The sequence below is a fragment of the Cavia porcellus genome, unplaced genomic scaffold, assembly GCF_034190915.1.
Source record: "Cavia porcellus strain 051 isolate PalLab524CR breed Dunkin Hartley unplaced genomic scaffold, mCavPor4.1 scaffold_1, whole genome shotgun sequence".
NCBI classification, from domain to species: Eukaryota; Metazoa; Chordata; class Mammalia; order Rodentia; family Caviidae; genus Cavia; species Cavia porcellus.
Genome location: NW_026947484.1, coordinates 242,693,182 through 242,719,429, shown reverse-complemented (window position 1 = coordinate 242,719,429; position 26,248 = coordinate 242,693,182). Strand labels below are relative to the sequence as shown.

The window sequence follows — 26,248 nt, the reverse complement described above, 5'->3', positions numbered from 1 at the left end:
ACATTCTTTATTCTTAAGTTATGTATCTTTTTGTCATCTTCTAGTTTTTGAATTGCTTCTTTCTGGTTCCTTGTTATTTTTAAGAGGCTTTTTCTTTCACGATCATATACAAGAAATCTCGGGCCAGAAGTTGGGAAAATGTCAGCCTCACACTCAGGCTTCTCAGCCTGCAGGCTTATAAGCTAAAAACCATTTTTAAAACATGTACCCAGTTATGCTTTTTCTATTGTAATAGCAGAAAACAGACTAAGATAAACTCCATACTGCTACATAATTGTGTTGTAGCAAAATAGTTCCTAGTCTCTAATTTTCAGTCAAAGATGGAGAAACTGAAGAGGTTTCCTTTCATGCTTAAATTATTGCTTTATTTTAAGCTCTACCATATAGTAAAACTCCTGGCTGCCTGGAGTCTAGGGGAGAAAAGAATAGAGCAGGAGATATAAAAGAAAAACTGTAGAAAGAAAAAAGACAAAGGGTTGTTGAAACTTCTGAGTGCTCAGAAAGAGAAAAGGCCTAAAAATTGTCAGGTTTTCTGAGGAGCAAATTGTTTGGTACAATCAACCAAACTTGAAAAAAATTAGCTCCACCAGAAAAAGTGAAAGCACAAACATTATTTTTTGAAAATGAGGAAGCTTGGAAGATGTCAAACAACTAAACAGTTAAAAATTTTAAAGTTAGAATAAGGATTAATCCCAGGAATAGCCTTGGCAATGGGCCACGTTTCTCCAAGAATCCCATAAATAATATGCTTCATTTCTATGAGGTCACAATATCTGCTCTGTTTCAAAACTTCCTAGGTAAAAAGGGTAAGGTATTCTTATTTCCCATTCCATGTTTTAAAATGTGATTTGAAGTATAATACAACCAAATCCTAAATTTTTTTTTGATAATTATGCAGAATCTGTAATTCATCTTTCAAGTCTTGGCTGTCTTCTAGGAGCTAAAACAATAACAGCAACAACAACAATGCTGTAAGACTTTGTTAGGAATCTTAAATTATGCATTCCAATTTACTGCAAATAGTTCTTCGTGACAGAGCTGGCTAACAATGACCAGCCCCTTCCCCCTGTAAAAGCCCAAACATAGAGATAAAAAGTCTGTTGCTATGTTGGAAGAGCCTTACTACAATAACAAGGAAATACACCCTGTGGGAAGCCCTGCTGCCAACCTCCTCCAGAGAAAGACACATTACATAGGAAGTACAAGAGCCATCCACAGCCACCCATGTCCAAAACAATACCTACCACCTTTTAACTGTCAATAAAAATCCTCCCAGCCTTGCCCTGGGTGCCTTGCGCTGGTCCACTGGGTAAAGTGCCACTTCTGCTTCCTTTGATTAAAACCCCTCATGTGACCTTGCTGTGTATGTTCTGAATCTTGGTGGGGCTCAGTCGCCTTATCACCTTGTTAAATGTCTTACTAAAGCTAAGAGATTTGATGAAAGTGGTACAATCTAGCTTCAAGGTCATTTCTTACTTTTAACTTTTTATTATGTTCTAATTCCTTTCACATCTTTATGTGATTTTGTAATGTAGAATATGGAAAACTGCATAGAAAAAGGTTTATAGTTATATATTTCATGAGAATGCTTTAAATTTATGCTATTGAAGCTTTCCTTTTTTGCTCTAATATTTAAGGAATACAACAGTGAGAATACAAAAGCAACTGGGATCAACACAGAGATACATGTATGAGCCTACACCATAAAATGTAATCCATTGCTGCCCACCAGCTAGCTTTGAAAATTCTTGCACATGTATTGTGGCTTATCCATAAATGGACTCAGAACCAGGACTGGTGTCATGCATGACTCCAGCAATAGAACTATTTTAATTCTCTCTCTCTCTCTCTCTCTCTCTCTCTCTCTCTCTCTCTCTCTCTGAGCAAGAACAACAAATTGCTATGGGTTTCAAATGGTAATTTTTAAAAACTAAGACAAAACTAAAAGTGAAGTTCATTTTCCTTCATAAACAAAGCACTGAGTTTACTTGATTTTAAGAGTATGCTGTTATACTAATGGTGATTTCTATTGCGTAGGATATTCATCAACATTTTAGTGCATCCTACTTTCTGAATGTGAGGCAGATAAATATGCTTTCACAGAAGAGATGTCCCAGTCAGTTTGTACTTCAAGTTCCAAGATCTAATTTCTTGATTTTTTCAGAATTCTCCATTTCCCTGTGATTTATTTCCTGTCCTTCAAGTCCCAGGGAACCTGATTTGAATTACAGATATGTATCTATCTTTTTTAGGTAGAATATAAATAAGAAACTTGAATTTCATATATAACTTGTGATTTGATGCAAAAACACTGGCAAATGTTTAAACTTTAAACCTTTCCCCAAAGCAGAAGTCATCATCAATATATATGAAAGAAAACGGGGAGAATATAAACAAAACAGTTAGTGAAGGCCTTTTTGTGATAAACACCATTAGAGTAAAGAGGAATGTGAAAGGAACTCAGCGTGTCAGAAAGGGTAAGAACACCACAATTACTCTCAAACTTCAAGATAAAAGGTATAACAGCAATCCCTAAAATGTGACAGATCCAGCCTGTGCTGAGATGAAGAGGGAATTTGAGGGCAGGGAGAGATGAGAGATGGGAGAAGAAGAGGAAGCAAAAGGCACATCAAGATTCAGTACATATATTCAACAATATCTCATGATAAATATATTGACTATGCATAACAAACATATACAGTACAAACATTTGAGTTGTGAACTTTCACATGTATGAATGGGCCTTGCATTAGGAATATTTGTAGATGCAAACAATTACAGCAGCAGCTCCTTTGTCCACAGGACTCTGTCACTCTTTGACAATGAAGTGTAGCCCTGTACAGTGATACAGTGCTCAGTTAGATCCCCGGAGATCCGAGAGCCAAAGGAAAGGCAGTGAGGATGTGGAGGGAACCACAGAAACAGAAGTGAAAATAACTTCCAGATTGGACAAGACAAAAAGATGGCAACTATAAAATTAAAAGTAGTTTATTTACAGTACTTTTGTGAGTTTTTTTATACTTTACATTGTGCATTTGTGTCAAAAATATATAAGACTCACTTTGTTGGTCTTAGGAACAAGTTTGACTTAACAACGTTCTCCCACAATGAAACTCATTAGTAAACTGGGGCTTATTGTACTAACAAAAAGCTTTGAATGTGAGATGTCCATTTAAGGAAGAGAAGATTATACTCATCTAGAGTGATGACAGAAGTTACATTTGATATGAGTGTGAGTTAAAATAATTTCTGGGCCTGGAAATGGAATAAGTGAATGTTTCCTCAGGCTGAGGGAATACACAGATCTGTTTCAGACAGGAGAAAGTTCTTGAAATTAGAGGAGTGTCCTGGTGCAGGAGACCATAAAATACAGTGGGAGTGCCATACAATAATTCATTGATAAATTTTTATATAAAAATTTTGTAATGAAGATATTTAAAACTCATAGAAGACGTATCTTAATCCATAGGTGTAAGTTAGCTTGGAAAAGCTTCTGTTGAGATGATGGAAAAAAATATTGCAGCTATAACTCAGTCTGTCAAGAACAGGTGTTCACTGAGAGGAAAAATCAGGCCAGGATAGTAGGTAATTTATAGGCTCCATCTTCTATTCAATTACTTTCCATCCTGTTATTATGTCCATTGCACCAAAAAGAATTTAAAAACCAATAAAGTCACACACTAAGCAATTTAACATAACCCCAGCACCAGCTGTAGTTGCTTCTCCAAAACACATCACTGAGTTACTGATTTTTTTCCAAAAGGCCAGATGGAATATTTTAAGTGTGATCAGGGAATTCTCATTGAAAAGAGAATCTCATCTAAAAATTAATTAAATGAATTGTGGAGATAGAAATCCTTTGTACCATGTCAACCTCTACAAATATAAAAGATTGCTGTTTTCACTCTACAACTTCTGACCTCATCTAAAGTACATTATCATCACTAGTTATGAGATAGTAATCATTATATACTCACTTAGGAAAGTAACAGCCTTATGAAAGGTAGAACAGAAATGCAAGATATTAACAGCACGGACTCAGATGAGAACCTTTGCAACTTTGACTCTTACTTCCAGTGTTTTACTGCCCACGTGAACTTGAAAAATTACTTATCATCTACAATTTACTATTGTTTGTAAAACTCAGATGGCAATAATAAACGTTTACACTAGAGGTGCTCTTTTTTTATAACATTTGGAAAAGTTTCCTGTCACACAAAAAAGTGCTCAATAAATGCTGATCACAACATTTATGGATCCTAGGTGCCCAACCTATAAACAAGCTCTTTGAGAGCATGAAATGGTTTGATTATGCATTTTGAACTCCCAATGATTTAATATAATCCATATAAACTAAGTATAACAAAGTTATTTAGAGAAATGTTTGCTCCCAAACATTCTTCAATATCATAAACATGCAGTACATGGCAAGATATGAATGGGGAAATAAACTTTCCTCAATGAATAGAGAAAATCTGAAAATTAGGATTTGAGGCAAACAAATTCAGGCTGTGCAAATATATGTGCATGTATTCTTTTCTTTTATACATTGTAAGCACATTGTTAAAGGCTTTTGTGAGATGTGTAATATTAATATCCTACTTATGATTCCAACTATTATAATAATGCATTTTTAAGTAACAAAAGCTATTTGAGAGCACCTTTTATTCTATAGTTGCCTATAAACAGATACCTACATGATTAGGCTCACTCAGTGTGAATCTAAGGACACCCAAGGCACTTTCCTAAAAGGATAGCATCAAACATCATGTGCAGCTCTCAAATATGACAATATAGTTACCTGTGGAGATGGTAACCACTACAGAAAATGCACACATGGTGAAATGTCAGCCCTGAGTTCATGGGCCTTAGAGGATGTCTGAACTTCCTAGGCTGTCCTAGGAGTCTCTCCTGGACTTCCCTTCCAGCATACCAGCTAGGACTTTGGTGGGTTCCTTTTTTACATGCTCACCAGACACTCAGCCTCACTCATCTGTAATGGCCAGGTTATAAGCAACCTCTCAGTCCTCGTGTGGAAGAGAAAGGAGGAGAATTTATATAGGCCTAGGAGCTAAACTCTAAGGAAAGGGGCTTCTGCAACATTATGGATCCCTTTAATGGATGTGACCCTTTAATGGATGTGACCCTTGAAATACATCTTAATATGGAGTCAGATGGACACCAAGAGAGAAAGATCTAGAGCACTAGTATAGTGAAAATAAGCACATCCACATGCCTGTTTCTAGGTAAATTTCATTTTTTTAGAAAACAAGTTGGTTTTTAAATTTCCAAAATACTATACAAAGTTTAATGTGAAACCATGGACAAGCACAAAGAAACAGTTGCTTCTACATGAAACATCTGCTTCTATAGGCATGATTTGCCAGGTTATTTATAGTGTCAACTAGTCCTTGACATTCAAAAGGTATACAACAAAAACCTACAAAATTAAATGGAGACTTTAATTTCTTCAAAAATAAAGAATTCCACTTAGAAAAAAGTGTTTTGAGCCACCAAGGGGCAGCATAGTCCATGTTATTATAGTCTTGGCTGTTGCTTATCCTTCTGTATAATGAAGCTATGCAGCACACTGATACCAACAGGGTGCAGCTAGCTCTAGCTGGAACACAACCCTTGACTTGTGTTGCTCAAAAAACTTCCTTTACTGTTAGAAATGTTTTTTCAGGACTTGAATGGTCTCAAGTGCACTGGCATTCTTTCTAAAATTTTAAACACAGTGCACTCTTAGGACAAATATAAAAGGTTCCAGTTTCCTCAGAAAAGAACATGAAAATAAGAGTGACAAGGGACAAAACTGGCTGAAGCATGGAGAGTAAGTGTCATAAATTTTTTTGGTACCAGTCAGAGCATTTCTGTGTCATTACATGGACATAATCTCTTATCTCTTGCTATTCTAGAATTGGATGCATAACCAAAGCCCCATGAAATGTTAGATTTTTAGCAGCCATTAAGGTGTCATCTTAGTTGGGGGTGAGGTGTCTGTGCCTCACAAAGTGGAGAAGAGTGTGCTTCTTGCATACATTCACACCTCTAGGTGTTTATCCAAGAATTTAGGAGTTCACTAAATAGACCCAATAAGGGCCAAATGATCTCAATCCAAGGATGAAATCAAAGTAAAATATTTTTAAGTATAACTCTCAAGGAAGTTAAACACTCTGAAGTCTAACAGAATGATCACTTTGAAGTCTAACACTCAGAAAGATCACTCTAAATACATTTTAATAGGATGTGAGTCACCAGGTACAAGATGGGTATAAAAGAGCAAAGGCAAAAAGTTATACCAAAGGCAAGGCTGAGGTGTTGAGGATTTTTTACAAGTGTTCTTATTTTGCTAATACATTCTTAGTCTTTCCACTAGAATGTAACTCTTAGGCCAACACCAAGTCCAGGAACTAGGCCACATGTCTGGGTTCACTGGAAGCAGTGATAGGCTTTTAAAATGTAATTGTTTTTAAGTCATAAGACTGCAAGGGATTTGATCTACATAGTAACTCTGAAGTCGTCCAGGCCACAGGCTTTAACCATAGGGAATGTACAGGCTTAAGTAAATTGTCCATACACATGTTAGAAGAAGTATTGGGTTGAAACTCTGACTCTATTCAAAGTTTTCCTGCATGATATGCAGTCCATGTGGATTACTCCCTGGAAAGCAAAACCATTCCATTTTCATACTAGGCCAGATGTATAGTCCAAGAACTAGCACCATTATTTCTTGAAGGCACCCAGTATGTTTCTACTGATCAGACACAAATAAAGACACCTTTCCAGGAAAATGGACAAGTGCAAGCATTCTGAAAACTCAAAGCAAGCAAAATGATGTGTTGAGTGGCATTAAATAGCAAAAGATAAAAAGAAAATGGCTATATATCATTTTGAGGACATTGTCATTGTTTGAAATCCATCCTTTTTTTTCCCCTGTGGAGGCTATTACTCAGACAAGGCAAAGCTGGTTAAATGTACTCCAAATGTGCTTTAAATTCTCACAGAACAATGTGAAGAAACTTTCCAGAAACAACTACTAGCATCAGACTCCTTCAGAACCTTCATCATCTGGGTATAAAAATGTCTGCTGTGATCCTCCCATGCATAAAGTGTCCCTCTACTCTAAAAGGAGGGCTTGTAGCCCAGAAAACTACAAGATAAATAACTTAGATACAATGATAATTTGTGCAAGCAATGTAGAGTGGAGATTCATCATGAATAGGAGCCCAAACTGCCCACCTGTAAATGCTGGAGTGACTAAAGATACTTACTCACCTTCACTCATCTCAGAGCCTGATTTAATTCAGCCTCCTAACATTAAATCCCATGCATGGATGAACAAAAGCCAAATATATTGCATTTCTGGATTCCTCCTTGCACTTTGTCATGGTTTATGTCTATGTCCCCCAGGCCTCATGAGTTTGCATTGTTCATTTGTGATAGTTCATTGTATAGTGCTTGATTGATGGTGTTAGTGCTACACCCACTTAGGGATGGAGTCAGTATGTGATGTAATGGCAGGAAGAAGGCGTGTCTTGCTCTTTGCTGATTCGAGCTTGCTGTTTGCAGCCGCCATGAAAGGCAGCCCAGCCATGCCTGCCTGCCTAGGAGCCAACTGAGTGTAGACTGAAACCTCTAAAAACTGTAAGAAATAAACCTTTCCTTTCCCAACTTTGGGCTTCAGGTATTTTGTCTCAGTGACGAGCATGAGGTAACTAAGACACACTTCATAACCATCATTCTTATTGCTGATTTGCTGTTTTAAATGTTACATTCTGTCTTCCTAAATTCATATTCCTAATATTAGTACCTCAGAATGTAAAACTGTCTGAAAATAGACTCTTTGTACAAGTAATTGAATTAAAATGAGGTTATTAATGTTGGCTTCTAACTTAATGATTGATGTACTTATAAAAAGAAGAAAATATAGAGAAAATGATATAAAGAGACGTGGTGATATAAAGCGACCTACAAGCCAAAGAAAGAGGCCTGAACAGAGTTTTCCCTTAAAGCCAGTGGAGAGAGCTGAGTCCAATAACATTGATGTCAGACATCTGGCTTCCAGAACTGTGATGCAACATGTTTAAGTCACCTGTCAAATGGTATTTTGTTATGAAAACTCTAAAAAACTAATATAGCATTACCATTTTAACATCTAATAAATGCCTCATATGTGACATGTCCAGACCTACAACTTACACTCCACTGATTTCAGCCTAGTATTCTCCAGCTTAGTGCACCTAGGTAGATGGCAAATGCATCCTGCATGACTCCTCTGCCCAAACAGTGATACTACTCTTTAATTGAATCTTTCATATCATTTGAATAATTCATTTCTAAATTAATTAGTACATTTAAACTTATCTAAAATTGGACTACTTCTCACTCATATCCACTTCTGTCACCAAGATCCACCTGTCACTTTCCCGTTAGTAAAACAGAACACCTGAAACGATTAACTTATGAAGAGCAAAAGATTCTGGTTTGTAGTTCTGGAGAATTATATGTAAAGATATCTTATTTTTATTTCAGCCTCAAACTATTACTTGAGACCAGAACTATAAACCAGTTTGAGACTGACTGACTTCTTTACATGATGACATAAATGAAGATATGGATAAATGCGTACATGTATAAGTGTATAGGATTGATAGCCATATTACTTAGTTTTTATTGGATAGTTGAACAGAACTGTTTGCAGTCTCCCTGGTTGAATTCCCATTTATATGTTCTACTTTTGTATCTTGAACCATTATTTGTAGGGAGACAATATGTATACATCAACTAGTGATTTATTACTGTTTGTTTATTTTCTTTGCAAGTATGTACTATTTATGTCCGTTTTCTGTTTTGTTTTGTCTTTCTTTAAGTAATTTTTTTTAAAAAAAAGAGGCATTATGAGGGAAATTTATAGTGGTGAACTCACACATCAGCAAAATAGAATGAATTCAAATAGAAACCTAATTCTGAACCTCAAACTTCTAGAAAAGGAAGAACAAATACAAAGCTCATATGAGGGAGGAAATTATAAAGATAAGCACAGAAATTAATGGAACAGAGACTAAGAAAGAATACCAAGAATCAAGTAATCAAAAAATGATTTCTTTGAAAGAATAAATAAAAGTGAGGAAACCATTAGCCAACTTCATGAAAAAGAATAAAATGCAGGAGACTTAGCTCAGTGGCATAAATGCCTGCCTTGCAAGTGTGTGTTGTGTGGTTGAGAATTTGATCCCTGGTACCAAAAAGACAAAAAGAAGGTAAGAGGAGGAGGAGGAGGAGGAAAGCAAGAAGGAAGGAAGGAAGGAAGGAAGGAAGGAAGGAAGGAAGGAAGGAAGGAAGAAAGAAAGAAAGAAAGAAAGAAAGAAAGAAAGAAAGAAAGAAAGAAAGAAAGAAAGGGAAGAAAGAAAGGCAGGCAAGCAGTCACAAATTTGAACAGTTGGGAATGAAAAGGAGGAAATCACAATGAATTCCACAGAAATCCAGAAGGTCATCAATACCTACAATGAGAACCTGTACTCTAAAAAGATAGAAAACATAGAAGAAATGAACAGAGCCCTAGACACAATCAAATTGCCAAAATTAAATCAAGAAGATGTAAAAATTATAAATAACTTGATATCAGCCAATGAGGTTGAAAATGAAATTAAAAATTTAGCAACAAATAAAGGCCCAGAACCTGACAGACTTGCTATTGAATTCCACAAGAAATTTAGAGAACTAATACCCTTAATGCTAAACCTCTTCAAGGAAATTGAAAGAGAAGCACCATTTCCAAAATCATTCCTAAAAGCAAGTATTACCCTGATTGCAAAACCCTGAGAAGAACCCAACCAAAAAGGAAAACTACAGGCCACTCTACCTAATGAACACAGATACAAAAGTTATCAATGAAATACTAGCAAAAATGCAGCAAACCATCAAGATTATACACCATGACCAAGCATAATTCATCACAGAAATGTGAAGATGGTTCAAAAAATGCAAATCAGTAAATGTAATATACCACATCAACAATGCCAAAGACAAAAATTCACTTGGAACCAGAGAAGTCCTAGAACACCAAAAGCAACTGTAGATAACAAAGGCAAATCAAGAGACATCACAATTCCAGGTCTGCAATTATACTACAAAACCACTGTGATTAAAAATCAGAATAGTATTAACAAAAACAAACCTGAGAATCAGTGGAACAGAATAAAAGATGTAGACACAACCCCATACACCCTCAGCCACCTTATCTTTGACAATGGAGCCAAACGTGTTCACTGGAATTAAGATAGCCTCTTTAATAATGGTGTCAGAAAAAGTGTCTTCCTACATGCCAAGGACTAAAACTAGATGTGTATCTATCACCACACATTAAACTAAAGTCAACATGAATCAAAGATCTAAATATTAAAATAGAAATGCTAAATTTCCTAGAAGGGAAAATAGGTAGAAATCTTGAGGACACAGATGTAGACAGAGAGTTCATGAACAAAACCCAGGATTCAAGGGAAATACTTCAAAGAATCAACAACTGGAATCTCATCTTATTTAAAAAAAAAGACACCCCATAGACTGGGGAAAATTTTTAATCAATCATATCTCAGACAAAGGACTTCTATCTAGAACATATGAAGAATCAAAAAATATCAGCATGCCCAAATTCAGAGACTCAATCCAAAAATGGCATCAGAGATGAATATATACTTCTCAGATGAGGAAATAAAAATGCCAAATAAATACATGAAAAAATGTTCCCCAATCATTAAAGAGATGCAAATTAAAACACCAAGATTCTATCTCACCCCAGAAAGAATGGTTATCATCAAAAATCAACTGACAACAAATGCTTCAGTGGCTGTGAGGACAAAGGAAATGCTTCTCCACTTCTAGTATGAGTGCAGATTGGTGCAACCACTGTGCAAAATAGCGTGGAGATTCCTCAAAAAGTTAGATTAGAGGCCCCATTTGACCCACCTATTCCCTTTTTGAATATCTTCCCAGAAGAATTAAAAACCTACCACAGTGATATATGTGCACTCAGATTTATAGAAGCACAATTTGAAATAACTAAATCTTGGAAATAATCCACAATGCCCATGAACTAAGGAATAGATTAAAAATTATGTGTTTTTTTACATAATTGCACATTGCTCAGCCATTATACAAAATAAACTTGAGACTTTTATGGGTAAATGGATACATGCTGCGACCCATGCAGTTTTTGAGGTTCCTGGGGTGAGGACCATGAAAGGTGGCCAGAAGGTGAAGAAATAAAGATGAGACACAGAAACCTGGGATCATTTGGAGCTTTCTCTTCTGATGGGAGAAGGGACTGCTCAACCACTATAGCATGGTTATTGATACACTCAGAAACAGACAAAAGATGCCAATTTCATCCCTGCTGCCTGGCAATGTGTTTGGCTGGCTGGCCTGTGCCCCTTGCCTTCTTGGAAGTGGAATAGCTTGTTTATGGGCTTGTTTTGGGCTCTCTGTGTTTTCAAGGCTGGCTTTGCTTTAGCCCCACATGTGATCAATCTCCAGCTTCAAAGCACATGCAACTCTAGACCATACTTGCAAGTGAAACAAATCAGATCCCTATGTGTAAATATTGTATTGTCTCATTAATGTGGGATATTGAGTGAGTAAATAAGATCCAAAATTTATAACAGATATTGTGAATTGGTAAGATACCTTTCAAAATAAAAGACAAACCATGATGGCAAGGGGAAAGAAAGAAAATGAATATATATATATATATATATATATATATATATATACACACACACACACACACACACACACACACACACACACACAAGACAGTTATATGGCTAGTTTCTCTTAGTTCAATGAAAAGAAAAATTTGTGCTAATATTTTTGGAGAAGACACCTTGCCTATATTTTGTACTCTGAATTAGTGCTAGGAAGATAATAAATGAAATACCTATTGTAACTCTCCTATTAACCTGTTTTGAAACTTTGTCTCATAGTTATTTTTATCTTTTTAAAATTAAAACAAATTGAAGTTAAATTATCATTATGGGTGACTTGATACTATACATAGCAGAGCCCAACAATTCAATCAAAAGGCTCCTAGAACAATATGCAAATTCAACATGTAGTAGGATACAAAGCCAGCACTAAAAAATCACTAGCACAATTTTACACAAATAACACACTCACTGAAAGATAAATTAGTGAAACCAAACCTTTCATAATAGCATCAAGAAAAATGAAAAACCTAGGAATTAATCTAACAAAAGGAGTGAAAGATGTATACATTGAAAACTACAATTCTCTGAAAAAAGAGGTTCAAAGAGGATGTCAGGAAATGGAGAGATATTCGTCGTTCTTGAAAAGGCAGGACAAATATAGTGAAAATGGCTATGCTTCCAAAATTGTTTACAGATATATTGATATTCCAATCAAAACACCAAAAGCATACCTCACAGAACTAAAGAAAACAATCCTAAAATTCATACAGAACAAGAAGAGATCCGGAATAGCTAAAGCAATTCTAAGCAACAAGTGTAAGGTGGGCATGTCATGATCTGTGATTTGAAGTTATAGTACAAAGTTACCATGAGAAGGAGTGGGAAACAATGCTTTTGTAAAAATGGGAGAGGAAGAAAAGTTAAAAGAAGAGAAGGTGAGTGGCATGGAGAAAAATAAGAATTGAGATGTGTTATGTATAGGTACTAATTCCCTTAAAAGAATGTGATCAATACATATGACAAATACATACTAATAAAAATAATAAATTCAGACTTTCACCCTGACCATGGAACCCAGGCCGGTTCCCCACCAGACCCGGGGACCAGGCCAGATCAGAGACTGTGGCAGCGGCAGTTGGGAGCTCCGCCGAGCCTGCAGGAACTTTCTCCCTGACTTGGGGCACCAGACCGGCTCCCCACCAGACCAGAGACCAGGCCGGAAGGGTGAGTGTAACAGGGGCAGCTGGGAGCTCCTCCCAGCCTGCGGGAACTCTCTCCCTGATCTGGAGACCCAGGCCGGTTCCCCACCGACCCGGGGACCAGGCCAGATCAGAAACTGTGGCAGCAGTGACTGGGAGCTCCACCCAGCCTGAGGAGACACTCTTCCTGGCCTGAGGAGCAGGCCATAGTTCCCTGCTGGGTCCAGTGAGTGGGGCCATCTCAGGGTACCCCATACAAGGCTGGTGGATCTCTCTCCGACACCTGGAACAACACTTGAAGCTCCCAAATACAGGAAAATGACAAAACAAAAGTCCAAAATGCAATCTCAAACATGCAGCCCATCCTAAGAAAGCCCAGGAGCCAGGTGCATAGAAGAAAACACATGCCACATGACTGAAATACCTGAAATAATGGTAACTGAAATAAAGAAGCAAGTATGGGAGGCCTTAAAGGAATTCAAACTAGAAATATTCTCTCAGATGAAAGAAGAGTTGATAAAAGAAATGAAGCAGATGCTAAACATAGCTAAAGAAGAGGCAGTTAAAAAATTAAAGGAGCTAAACAAAAAGATAGAATCCCTGGAGGAACAATATAAGAAACAAACAGAATACATAAAACAGATACAAAGAGTTATACAGGAAATCAAAAACTCCACTGAAAGTTGTAAAAACCGCCTCAATGAGTGTGAAGATAGAATCTCAGACCTTGAAGATAATATTGCAACAAGTGAACAGGAAAGAAAAGAACTTTTAAAAATAACAAGAAATCAGGAAATAACAATTCAACACCTACAGGATGATGCATAGAGAAACAACTTAAGATTGATAGGGATAAATGAAAAAGAAGGGGACAACATAAAGGATGTCAAGAGGATATTTAGAGAAGTAATAGCTGAAAATTTCCCAAACATGAGATTGGAAACTGATATCAAGATCAATGAAGCATATAGATCTCCAAATAGTCACAACCAAAATAAATCTACACCCAGACATATGATAATAACCATCTCAGAAAATGAACAAAAGAATAGAATATTAAAGGCTGTCAGAGAGAAAAGACAGATCACCTATAAAGGAAAACCTATCAGAATCACAGCAGACTTCTCAGCACAAACAATAAAGTCAAGAAGAGCATGGGGTGATGTATTTCAGATCTTAAGGAAAATGATTTCCAACCTAGGCTGATGTACCCTGAAAAACTGTCCTTCAAATGTGATGGAGAAATAAGATACTTCCATGACAAAGATCAGCTGAAAAACTCCATGATCACCAAGCCAACACTGCAAAGAATACTGAAAGACAGCCTAGATACATTTAGGAAAAAACCACTAAATAAAGCAGACAGTTGAACAGAGCAGAAAGATAAACATGCAACAGCAGAAAGATAATATGTCAACGATAAACCAATTTATAACAGTTCTTACTATTAATGTAAATGGTCTCAATACACCAATTAAAAGAAACAGACTGGCAGAATGGATCAAGAAACAAAACCCAACCATATGCTGTCTACAAGAAACCCACCTAACTCAAAAGGATACGCACAGACTCAAAGTCAAAGGATGGAAAACAACACTCCATACAACAGGAACCCCCCCCCAAAAAAAGCAGGGGTAGCTATTCTGTTTGCAGACAAAGTCAACTTCAAGCCAATAATGATTAGAAAGGATAAAGAAGGTCACTACATACTGGTTAGGGGAAAACTCCAAGAGGAAGAAATAACTATCTTAAATATATATGCACCAAACTCCAGAGCACCCAGTTATATAAAACAAGTACTAACAGAAATGAAAAACCAAATTAGCAGTAACACAATTCTGACAGGAGATCTCAACACATCATTGACACCAATGGACAGATCAACCAAACAGAAAATCAACAAAGAAATAAAAGAACTGAATCACACCTGTGAACAAATGGACTTAATAGACATATACAGAGTATTCCACTCAACAACAACAGAATACACATTCCTCTCAGCAGTACATGGGTCATTCACTAAAATAGACCATATATTAACTCACAGAACATATTTAAATAAATGCAAAAGAGTTGAAATTATCCCTTGCATGCTATCGGACCATAGCGCCATGAAATTAGTAATGAATGATAAAACTTACTGCAAAAATCCCACAAACACATGGAAACTGAATAACACACTCCTGAGTAATCAGTGGGTCACAGAGGAAATTAAAAAAGAAATTAAGCAATACCTACAAACAAATGAAAATACAGATACAACTTACCAGAATCTATGGGATGCAATGAAAGCTGTCCTCAGAGGAAAATTTATTGCACTGAGGTCCCACATCAGGAAAACAGAACGAATACAAATAAACAACATGATGCTACGCATCAAACAGCTAGAAAAAGAAGAGCAAGTCAAGTTCAAAGGCAAAAGAAGAGAGGAAATTATAAAAGTCAGAGCAGAAATCAACGCAATAGAAACTAAGAAAACAATCCAAAGAATCAACGAATCAAAAAGTTGGTTCTTTGAAAGAATAAATAAAATTGATAAGCCCCTAGCCAACCTTATTTTAAAAAGAGAAGAAAGAGCTCAAACCCATGCAATAAGAAATGAAAAAGGTGAAGTCACTACAGACTCAATAGAAATACAGAAGATCATCAACACCTATTTCGAAAACCTCTACTCTCAAAGGTTTGATAACACAGAAGAAATAGACAGATTCTTAGAAACATATGAAGTACCAAAGCTAGATCAAGAGGATGTAAAACTGCTGAATAACCCAATCTCTATCAATGAAGTTGAACATGTAATTAATTCCTTACCTACAAAGAAGAGCCCAGGCCCAGACAGATTCACTGCAGAATTCTACAAGAAATACAAACAAGACCTAATACCAACACTCCTCAAATGCTTCAATGAAATTGAAAGGGAAGTAATCCTTCCCAAGTCATTCCTGGAAGCACATATTACTCTAGTACCAAAACCTGGGAAAGACCCAATCAAAAAAGAGAACTACAGACCAATCTCCCTAATGAACACAGATGCAAAAATCCTCAATGAAATATTGGCAAATAGGATGCAGCAAATCATCAAGAAGATTATACACCATGACCAAGTGGGATTACATCCCAGGCATGCAGGGATGGTTCAACATATGTAAATCAATAAATGTAATCCACCATATCAATAAAGCCAAAAGTAAGAATCACATGATCATTTCCATAGATGCAGAAAAAGCCTTCAATAAGGTCCAACATTCATTCATGATAAGAACTTTACAGAAAATTGGAATAAATGGTCTTTACCTCAATATAATAAAGGCTGTCTATGAAAAACCAACAGCCAGTATCATACTAAATGGCCAAAAATTGAAAGCCTTTACTCTAAAATCAGGCACAAGACAAGGATGTCTTTTATCACCTCTCCTATTTAATATAGTACTGGAAGTACTAGCCAGAGCAATTAGACAAGAGAGAAAAATAAAAGCAGTAAAGATAAGAAAAGAAGAAGTTACATTGTCATTATTTGCAGATGACATGATACTCTTCATAGAAGACCCCCTAAACTCCATTGACAGACTCTTAGATATAATAAATAAATTCAGTAATGTAGCTGGGTACAAAATCAATACTCAGAAATCAATAGCATTCTTATACACTAACAACAAAATCACAGAGAGAGAAATAAGAGAAGCCACACTCTTCATACTAGCAAGCAAAAAAAAATGAAATATTTAGGAACTACTCTTACAAAAGAAGTGAAAGACCTATACAGGGAAAATTATAATACACTGAAGGAAGAAATTGAAGATGATCTCAGAAAATGGAAAGACATCCCATGTTCATGGATAGGAAGAATAAACATTGTGAAAATGGCCATTCTCTCAAAACTGTTATACAGATTCAATGCAATCCCAATAAAAATACCATCAACATACCTTATAGATCTAGAGAAATCACTCCTAAGGTTCATCTGGAACCAGAAGAGACCTAGAATATCAAAGGCAATTCTAAGCAACAAAGGCAAGGCAGGAGGTATCACAATCCCTGACTTGAAGTTATATTACAAAGCAACAGTAGTAAAATCAACATGGTACTGGAATCAACACAGAGCAGAGTATCAATGGAATAGATTAGAAGATACAACCACAACTACAAACACACTCAACCACCTTATCTTCAATAAAGGAGCCAAGCAGGTTCACTGGGAAAACAACAGTCTTTTTAATAAATGGTGTTGGAAAAACTGGCTCTCCATTTGCCAAAAACTAAAACTCGACCCAAGCCTATCACCATGTACTAAATTAAAATCTAAATTGATCAAAGATCTGAATATTAAAACAGAAACACTAAATCTATTGGAAGACAAATTAGGTAGAAACCTTGAAGACATAGGGGTAGATAGAGAATTCATGAACAGGACTCAAACTGCATGGGAAATACTTCCCAGAATCAATAACTGGGACCACCTCTTATTAAAAAGTTTCTGTAAGTCAAAAAAAATCTCCAGCATAGTGAAAAGAAAACCCACAAATTGGGAAAAGATCTTAGTGAACCCCCCCTCAGACAAAGGACTTTTGTCTAAAACATATAAAGAATTAAAAAATCAGACTCCCAAAATTCAAAGACCCAATCCAAAAATGGGCATCTGAGATGAATACACACTTCTCAGAGGAAGAAATACAAATGGCAAATAAATACATGAAAAAATGTTCATCATCATCGGTTATTAGGGAAATACAAATTAAAACCGCACTGAGATTCCATCTCACTCCTGAAAGAATGGCCAGGATCAAGAAAACCAACAACAACATGTGCTGGAGAGGCTGTTGGGAAAAAGGAACTCTCCTACGCTGTTGGTGGGAGTGTAGACTGGTACAACCTTTGTGGAGGTCAGTCTGGAGATTTCTCAAAAAGCTGGGATTGGAAGTCCCATTTGTTCCAGCTATTCCACTTCTAGGCATCTTCCCAGAAGAACTGAAAGCATCATACCACAGTGATATATGTGCACCTATGTTTATAGCAGCACAATTTGTAATTGCCAGATCTTGGAAACAACCCAAATGTCCATCAATTGTGGAATGGATAAAAAAGCTGTGGTATTTCTATACAATGGAGTACTACTCAGCTATAAAGAAGGATCACATTGAGGTATTTATCAATAAATGGGCACAGCTTGAAACCATACTCATAAGTGAACTAAATCAAACTCACATCTGTGAACACAGAATAGTTTCCCTAGTGTAGGAAATGATTCAAATATATAAAAGTACATGATAATCATGATTCCCCATTAGGTGGCCTTGAAGCCTTATAAAATTTCCACTCATTAATTGGAATGGCTTTATTCTGGGCTGTTTGATATTATGGCCTGTGATGCAATGAACAGCTAGTTTGAAGAAAATAAGACATCATAATAGCTAGTGCTGATTTAATACCATCTTGTCTTAAAGCCACACCAAACTATGGCTCTTCTGCCTCCATTGATTTTATCGTGTTGTAACTTGCTGGATTTTATTGTATGTGGCAGTATAAACAAAAATTGTTATAGGCAGAGATAATATAGAAACCATTGATCATTTTTTCTGTTAGCTGGTTCTAAATACTCTACAATGCTTTCATCCACTTGAATGGTGTTACACAGTCTTGATATGTTTCATGCTATAGCATATGAAGTTATATTCAAATATTTCAAAGAAAAAGACACTATGGTAACTACTAAGTCGGGTTATTTGGTGGTGAAGCACTAGGTTGCTGAAAGTGTCATGCTTTAACCTGTATTGTTATGTTGTTATGCCCCCTTTTATCTCATCCTCTCCCTTATTCATTAAAAAATTATTTAATTTTTTTAAATTCCTTTTTTAAACTAAGGGGAAAAAATAAAAAATCTAGCAGGATATATTATAGTAACTTTTTTGATTTCCTATCTACTTGAAGTCCTGTAAGACCCCCGTTATCTTGTTTTGACTGATTAGACTCTATTCTTCTCTGTATGAAAGTATCAAGTGTCAGAGTATAGGCAACTACTATAAAGGCAATAAGATTCACTATGATGCCCATTCTGGTTTGACTATTATCCTCTTTTGAGGTGCTGTAAGACTTACAAAGTTTAGGTTTTATTGGTATTGTTCTCTACTGTTATGTTTAACTCTATAATACCTAAAGAGATAGACAATTCATTTTAAGGATACAAGAGGCATTATGGTAATCATTGTTGATAACCTTGTACTCTGTTTTTACATCATGTGCTATGTCTATCCTTGATTTTGACTGACAGCTTTGTTTTATCATGCTTGATTTTATTCTCTTACAAAAAAAAAAGTAATAAGATCTAAGGGAGCAATAAAGCCCAGAATGTGTAAATTTTGTTGTAATAAAGAGAGGGAAAGAAAAGTGCCCTGAAGGATACAACAGCAAGGGTGTTTAGGTGTGTTGCATAGAAGACCATATTAATAGTTGGGATTAGATTACTGAACACAACTGCTTGCAGTCTCACTGTTTGAATGTTCGCTTTGTGTGCTTTGATCCTGTGACCTGAAACACCGTTTCTAAGATGATAGCGAGCAATCTATTAACTGGTGATAGCATACTGTTCTTTGTTTTTTTGCTTTTCTGTAGTTCTGAAATACTTGTACCCTTACACTGTTTTGTTTTGTTCTGCTTTTTTTTCTTTTTCCTTTTAAATAAAATATTAAAAAAATAAAAATAAAAATAAATAAATAAATTTTAAAATATAAAAGGAAATATTGTTAACTTTTAAAAAATATATTTTGCTTTCTCGGTTATAGAAAGAAGACAAGGATGTCTATTTTTGCTACACTTATTTGGTACTATATAGGAACACTAGTGAAATAAGGTAAGTACAATAAAGAACATTAGAATTGAAAAGTGAGGGCAAATTTCCTATATGTAACCAAAGAAATATGTATAATCCAAAGATAAACACATAAATATGTATAATCCAAAGAAATATAATCCAAAGATAAACACATAAATGTGTTATATAGAGATATCTACTACTCACTAATAGGTTTAATAAATGAACAAAGTAGCATCATAGGATACAAGGTTATCATAGAATAATCCATAATAATTGTATATACCAGCAACAAGTATTTGAACTTAAAAGTAAAACTTAATACTATGGCACATTAAACAAACAACAAAACTTTCAACATTCCTCATTAAAAAAAAATTCACTCTATGTTCTGTTTGCATTCGATACTACTGTGATACTCCTGCAAAAAGGTTTAGCAACTCTTTCCTCTCCATTAAACCTGAGCAGACTCCGACTACTTCAGTTTACTATATCAGCGTGACCATTACAGCTGTATGGGTCAGTAATAGTCCAGTGCGTATGGTGAGCAAAGAACTGCCAATTGTATATATAGAAAAAGCAACAGTGTTTATTGAAAGCCACAGGAAGTGCTCAGGTCATTCTGTCCCAAAAATGTATAACACAGTCTAGGGAAGCAGCACTGACACAGGTCACAGATATCAACTGAAGCAGGAAAAGCAGGAAAGGGCTGACAACTTAGGCCTTCAGAATTTAAAGGCCAGACACTTCTCTAGGTGTCTTCTATTGAATCTGCCACAGGGCCAGTGCTCTGGCACCTGTGCTCTCTCCTGGGCCATCAGAGATCTCCCAGGGTTTTGTTATTGTATTTTCTACCTCTCTTAGTCTTAGAATAACAGGAGTGAGACTAAATATTGGTTGCTATTTACAGTTAAATGAAGGAAGGGAGTGCCTTATACAGCTCCTTTGTTCTCATTGTACTGTTCCCCACTGAGAGGCCTGGCCCCCAAAAGTCTTAGAGGGGAGTTGAAAGAGGAAATTTTTCCCATTATAGGTACTTCTGGTTTTATAGAGGAACCGGCCTCATCTATGTGGAGACCAAGGAAGCTCCACTCTTTCTGATCTGTGAGTTTAATGGAACTGAACCCTTAAGAGACCAAACCCTGGATGTAGAAGTAGGCTTTCACTTGAATTATTGTCATCACACAGTTTGATGGCTGTCAAACAAGCAGGAAAAATTGACTGTTAGATAAAGTATGTAAGATCTAAATAGCATTAATAAAAGGTCACATCCACGGTAGCAACCAAAACTCCCAATTTTAAAAACTTGGCCAGGGTATCAATGAATCAGACAGTTTTTTATGGATCTTTAAAGTGTAGTCAGCCCATTTTTGTGTAGTATCTTCTGCTATTTTATATAAGTACTGCACACTAACCAGCTTCACCACAGGAGCTCTTCTTCTGCTATTTCAGACATGTTGAGAAATCAAGTATACTTTAGGGAACAAACGCAGCCCTTTTCTTTCAGCTATTAGAAGATTTAGTCTCCTATGATACTGTATTGCCATTGCTGCTGGTGAGCTAATCTGATCTTTTAGGAAGACAATACATCTGGCAAGTTTATCTAGGCTCTCTGTCAAGTCGTTAGGTAGGCATTAATGATAGAAGAAAAATGTAATTAACTTAAAGGTCTCTTGAGATTTGTGTTAACAGGATATATCAATCTGCTATTAATGGATCAATAAGTACCACAACCTCATTAATGGCTCTGAGATAGTCTGAGATAGGCAATATTACCCTGACAGCTTGACTACTAGTAAAGTATGGGTACTGCATGGGACTGGCATGGCAACAGTAATCCTGTAGCCAAAAGTTTATCAGTAATAGTATTTAACCTCAGTCTAGCTTCTTTCTTAAGGAAGTGCTGTCTTTTGTGAGGATACCAATATCCTTTAGCTGAATGTGGTCTTGATAGCCTTCCCTTGGGTACCATTACACCATACTTAAAGATCTACTCCCAGGAGAGTCATTAGGCTCCATGGGGTCAGGCTGGCTGGGTGCCTAGCAACTAGGACACAGGTTACAGATGTCCAAATTTCAGAGTGGCCCTGAGAAGGAAGGGTACATCTCTTTCCATTATTGGTATGGGGGCACTCAGGTATCATCATAAAGGCAGGTTGGAAAAGGAAATCTTCCAAACAGCAGTTCAGAGTAGGAATAAAGAAAGCTATCTAGTTAACTCCCCAAGGCCCATAACAACGTTAGAAAGTTTACATAAATAGGAAACTAGAACTGAATAAGTAGTACAAGTATCACAGTATCACATTCTTTCTCTCACAGTCCCTCTTCCAATTTCAAAGGCTTTGTCCTGTGTTCTCATAGGTCTGACAAGGGTTACATAGTTTTCAGGGGCTTTGCTTTGCCCACTGCCCTGTTTGCTTGGATTTGAAGCACTCTGACCTGCTTCTGTCTCTCTTTAAACTATCTAGACTTCCCCTAGGGTTGTGAGCTTCGTCGTTAAAATTATCAAATAGAGTGAGCATGACTTTAGCCCATGTCTTTTTCCTATCTAGCTCTCCTTTGTCCTCTATTTTACCACAGTTATTGAACATCAAACAATGTTGACCAATTGGCTTAATTCAGTTTGTGGGCCAAGTTAAATGTTGGACCTTTTTCTAATATCTGGAGCTGACTAATAAAGTAGTGTGTCCAGATACTCTGATCTTTTCTAATTTAGGGTCTAAATTAGAATCTCTGCACAGTACCTCTTCAAGCCAAAGCTGAAAAGCAACTAGGTCTTCATCCAGGCCCTGACTAATAGACACACTTATCACAGTTCATAGGTATAGACTTCACCTGTTACACACCAGCTAAAATGGCCTTGATGTATGACTTTTGTTTGGCTGCTCCAACCCCTGTGTTATCATCCCACTCGGGCTCCTGTTAGAACTCAAATAATGTGGCATTTGGCTGGTTATCGGAGTGTGAAGCTGAAAATTCTTTAGAATTAGCCTGTTTTGTAGTCTTTATAATCTTTTTCCTTTTTATTGCTTTGCAATAAGAGATGAGGATGAATTGAACATCTCACCAGGTCAAATCAAAAGCTATTGTTAAAGTATAGAGGCCTTCAGCAAACTTTTCAGAATTATCAGGAATCTACCAAATGTTTTTCTTGCAGTGCAGTGTAATTGAAAAAGGAACTAGTAGCCAGATTGTATCATGCATGCCTACCACTTCTGGGAGTGGCACAATAAAGGGAGGCCTAGACAATGAGTTCCTTGAGTTCAGGGCCCCATGGTAGGTACATCTACCTACCTAGTATGGCGTTGATGTAGGAAATGGCCTTTATCTCCTGAGGGTCCAGACTGGACAGGTTGTGGAGAAGATAGCCTATGCGCCGAAGGTGCATCAGCTCCTAAGAGTTGAGGACTCCTTGGATTCTCTGCAGAAGGGTATCCTCTGCAGCATCAGCTCCAGGAGGTTGAAAGCTTCTTGGGTACAGATCAAGGTTTGAACACAAGGCACCTCTGATAACTTTCTGTTCCTTACAGTAAAGATATAGTTGAAATATGGTATTATATTTTAGTCTGTTAGTGGGTGACCATGTCTTGCTTTCCCCAAGTGAATACATAGGTCAGTTTTTTTTTATTACACAGAAATATAAGGTGATCTCTTTGAGGGTCTTAGCATGAAATTCTTCCAAATAGTTAAGAATGGAGTTCAAAGGAATAAATGATATTGTTCTCATCTACAGATTAAAGGAGTAAAAATTCAGTTCTAGGATTCTGCCAGGCCTGTCCCTGGGTTAATAGGTAGTAGTGGGGACCTGACAAGGCATCTGCTGATAACCTGAGTCTTTCAGCCCCAGAGACATGACTTGGTAAGACTGAGTTTCTCAGGATCTAGTAGGCTTATTTCTGGGTCAGTCCCATTAGTGTGGACTTGGGAGGGCATCTTGTGGAGAGCCTCTCATACTGTCTGCTAGTAGAGCTGAATCCTTTGGGGCTGGATCTCTCCAGTCTTAAATGAGCATCAATTTTTCTTCCTTTGGACCCATTGAATTTCCTTCTATAATTGTAACTCATCTTCAAGGTAAAGACATACCTTACTGGCTGAATATCCCTTAGCCAATTAAAAAGGAATAAGAGACAACCCTAGAGAAATCTCATCTCACTAGTTCAAGCTACAAAGCCAACATCTGGGGACAGAATCTCAAAACAAAAGCTAGGATTAGTGTAAATTCAATCAGCAAATACTACACACATTTTTGAGAGGAACATAAACTAAAAGCCACAGTTATCACAAAGAAAACAAAACAAAGTAAACAGGAAAGAAAGCCATAATCAGCAGACTGCTTCAGGAAGTGACAGCTCTAGGTGGGTTTTAGGACACAGAGAAGATTGAGCCAGCCAGAGTGGCAACTGTGGGAAGAAGTAGAAGACAGAGTTTTAAAACGGACAAATTTTCTCTTCTCGTGTGGGAAAGCATCATACCTCTTAACTGGTTTCCCTAGTTATCCAGAACCACAACTAAACAAATAAGATACTCTAACAGTGGAATTCACTGTTCAGAGTTAAATGAAAGGATGGGGAGTGGCCCAGATCCTTTGTTCCTAGCTGTACTCTCACTCTGTCATTTTTCATGTTGTGCCTCAAGGAACTCGCAATTTCCAAATATGAAAGTGTTTCTTGGAATTCTTACTTCTGAAATTCAGACAGCAAGTGGTGAAAAGCCAGTGTTTGTGAAGAGGTCACATGTAGGAGCCATCGCCGACCTGTTTGCGAGCTCTCGTTCTGTGTCTCCAGCCCAGGTGAGCCTAAGGAGCCTGACGCTACCCTCAGCCATGCACTATCCAGCTAAATCAAGTTTATCAACCTAAATAAGAGGGAAATTATCTTCAGAAACTATTGTTTAAAGTCACGAAGTTTGGGGGTAGTTTATAATCAAGCAAAACACAACTCCAAACAAACAAACAAACAAAACAATTTACAACAGCATCAATAGAAAGTGAACAAAAATACTTAGGAAAAAATTCCATTAAATTTCTAGAGTATGCTGAGAAATTAAAGAGAAATACTGAAGTCTTGTTTATTTGTTTTCTTTCTGTAGGTATCCAGTAAATATCTTAGACATAAGGAAGCTTTTCTTTGTTGTATTCTCAGTAGTGAGCTAACCTTTGTACTTCCTATTTCTGGGATCTTTCAAGATAAATAGATTTTTTTTCTCTAAATTCAGCCCACAAAACAGTTTGTTCCTACCTCTTTGCCCCAAGAAGATTCCCTTGGAATGAATACTGAAATATTGCTAGTGTGTCTTCCATCCAATATGATCAAATGACAATCCAGGGCTGTGTCTAAACTGCAGAAGCACTTTATAAAGGCCCGTTCCCTTCACAAGCCACATTCCATTCCTAATCTTACTGGGAACTCAGTCAACTATTCAGTGTTGGAGCAGGAAATACCATCAGCTACCAATACCCAAAAAACGTCCCCTGATGCTCCACCTGCCACACATGCTGCCACTTTCCAACTTACCAGGTTTTTATTCCATTTCTGTGCCAAAACCATTGGAAAATACATTATTCAATTTCTTGTAGGAGTTTTTCTTTTTCATTTAAGTTCTAGAGTTACAGACTTCCAACCCTGCTCAGAAGATATTTTTAGCCTTAATTTTCATGTAAGAAAAACTGATTTGCAGAGCCTGAAATCTGTGCTCTTCCTGAAGTCTTTCTGCAGTTCACTTCCACTGTGACTGTGCTCACCAATCTATGTTTAGTGCTGCACATTTCCCATTAGATGCCAAGATTATCGAGTAAAGTACAGCTCTCATTAACTGTTATGTGCCAGGAAATAGCACAGTCCTTAGCTGATAATCAGTGTTTGTAAAATGTTATTTAAATTTTTCCACTAGAAATTGATCTTAGTCTAAAGTATAAAGATGTTGGAAGCAATTCCCAGATATTCTATAGGTCCCATGACATCATATCACTAAGATAAGTCAGTGAAAACTCAACTTGAAATTCAGACATCTACAGCTGAGAACTTTAGGCCCAGTCTTTGAAATGTTTGCAGTTTAGTGTTCACATGTACAAAATAGTTTTAGTCCACCTGCTTCTTCAAAAATGAGCCACATCTATTAAAATATTTATTTATATTAATTCAATTTAATATTAATTTATTGATTTAATTTTAGATTATAATTAATTTATATTACTAGAATGCCATTAATATTATAAGGTATTAAAAGTCATTTATTATTTTTATTAAAAGGGAACATATAAGAAAAGTAAAAGGCTAAATGAATATAATAAAAATATTAAAATTCTGGCAATAATCCTGAGGAAAAGTTAAGAAATTTTCCAAAGAGAAGGAGAGTGCTTAAAGCCCAGCGATGTCCTCTCTGCTGCCTGAGGCTGGAAACCAGCAGGGTCAAGCCATCTGCTAACCCAGAGCTGCCTCTGATGTCACAGCTAGCTGACTTCCTCTTCCCTCCAGTATAGGATCTGAGCTGTCTACTAAGCCTTTTTTTAAAAACAGGAAACAGTAAAAAATAGCAGT

At 36.7% G+C, this 26,248-nt stretch overlaps 1 protein-coding gene across 1 annotated transcript in view; it reads right to left on the bottom strand.

Annotated features, from left to right (window-relative positions):
* Positions 1-26,248, bottom strand: part of Rad51ap2 (RAD51 associated protein 2) — a 405,597-nt gene that overhangs the window by 94,380 nt on the left and 284,969 nt on the right. The window lies entirely within an intron of this gene.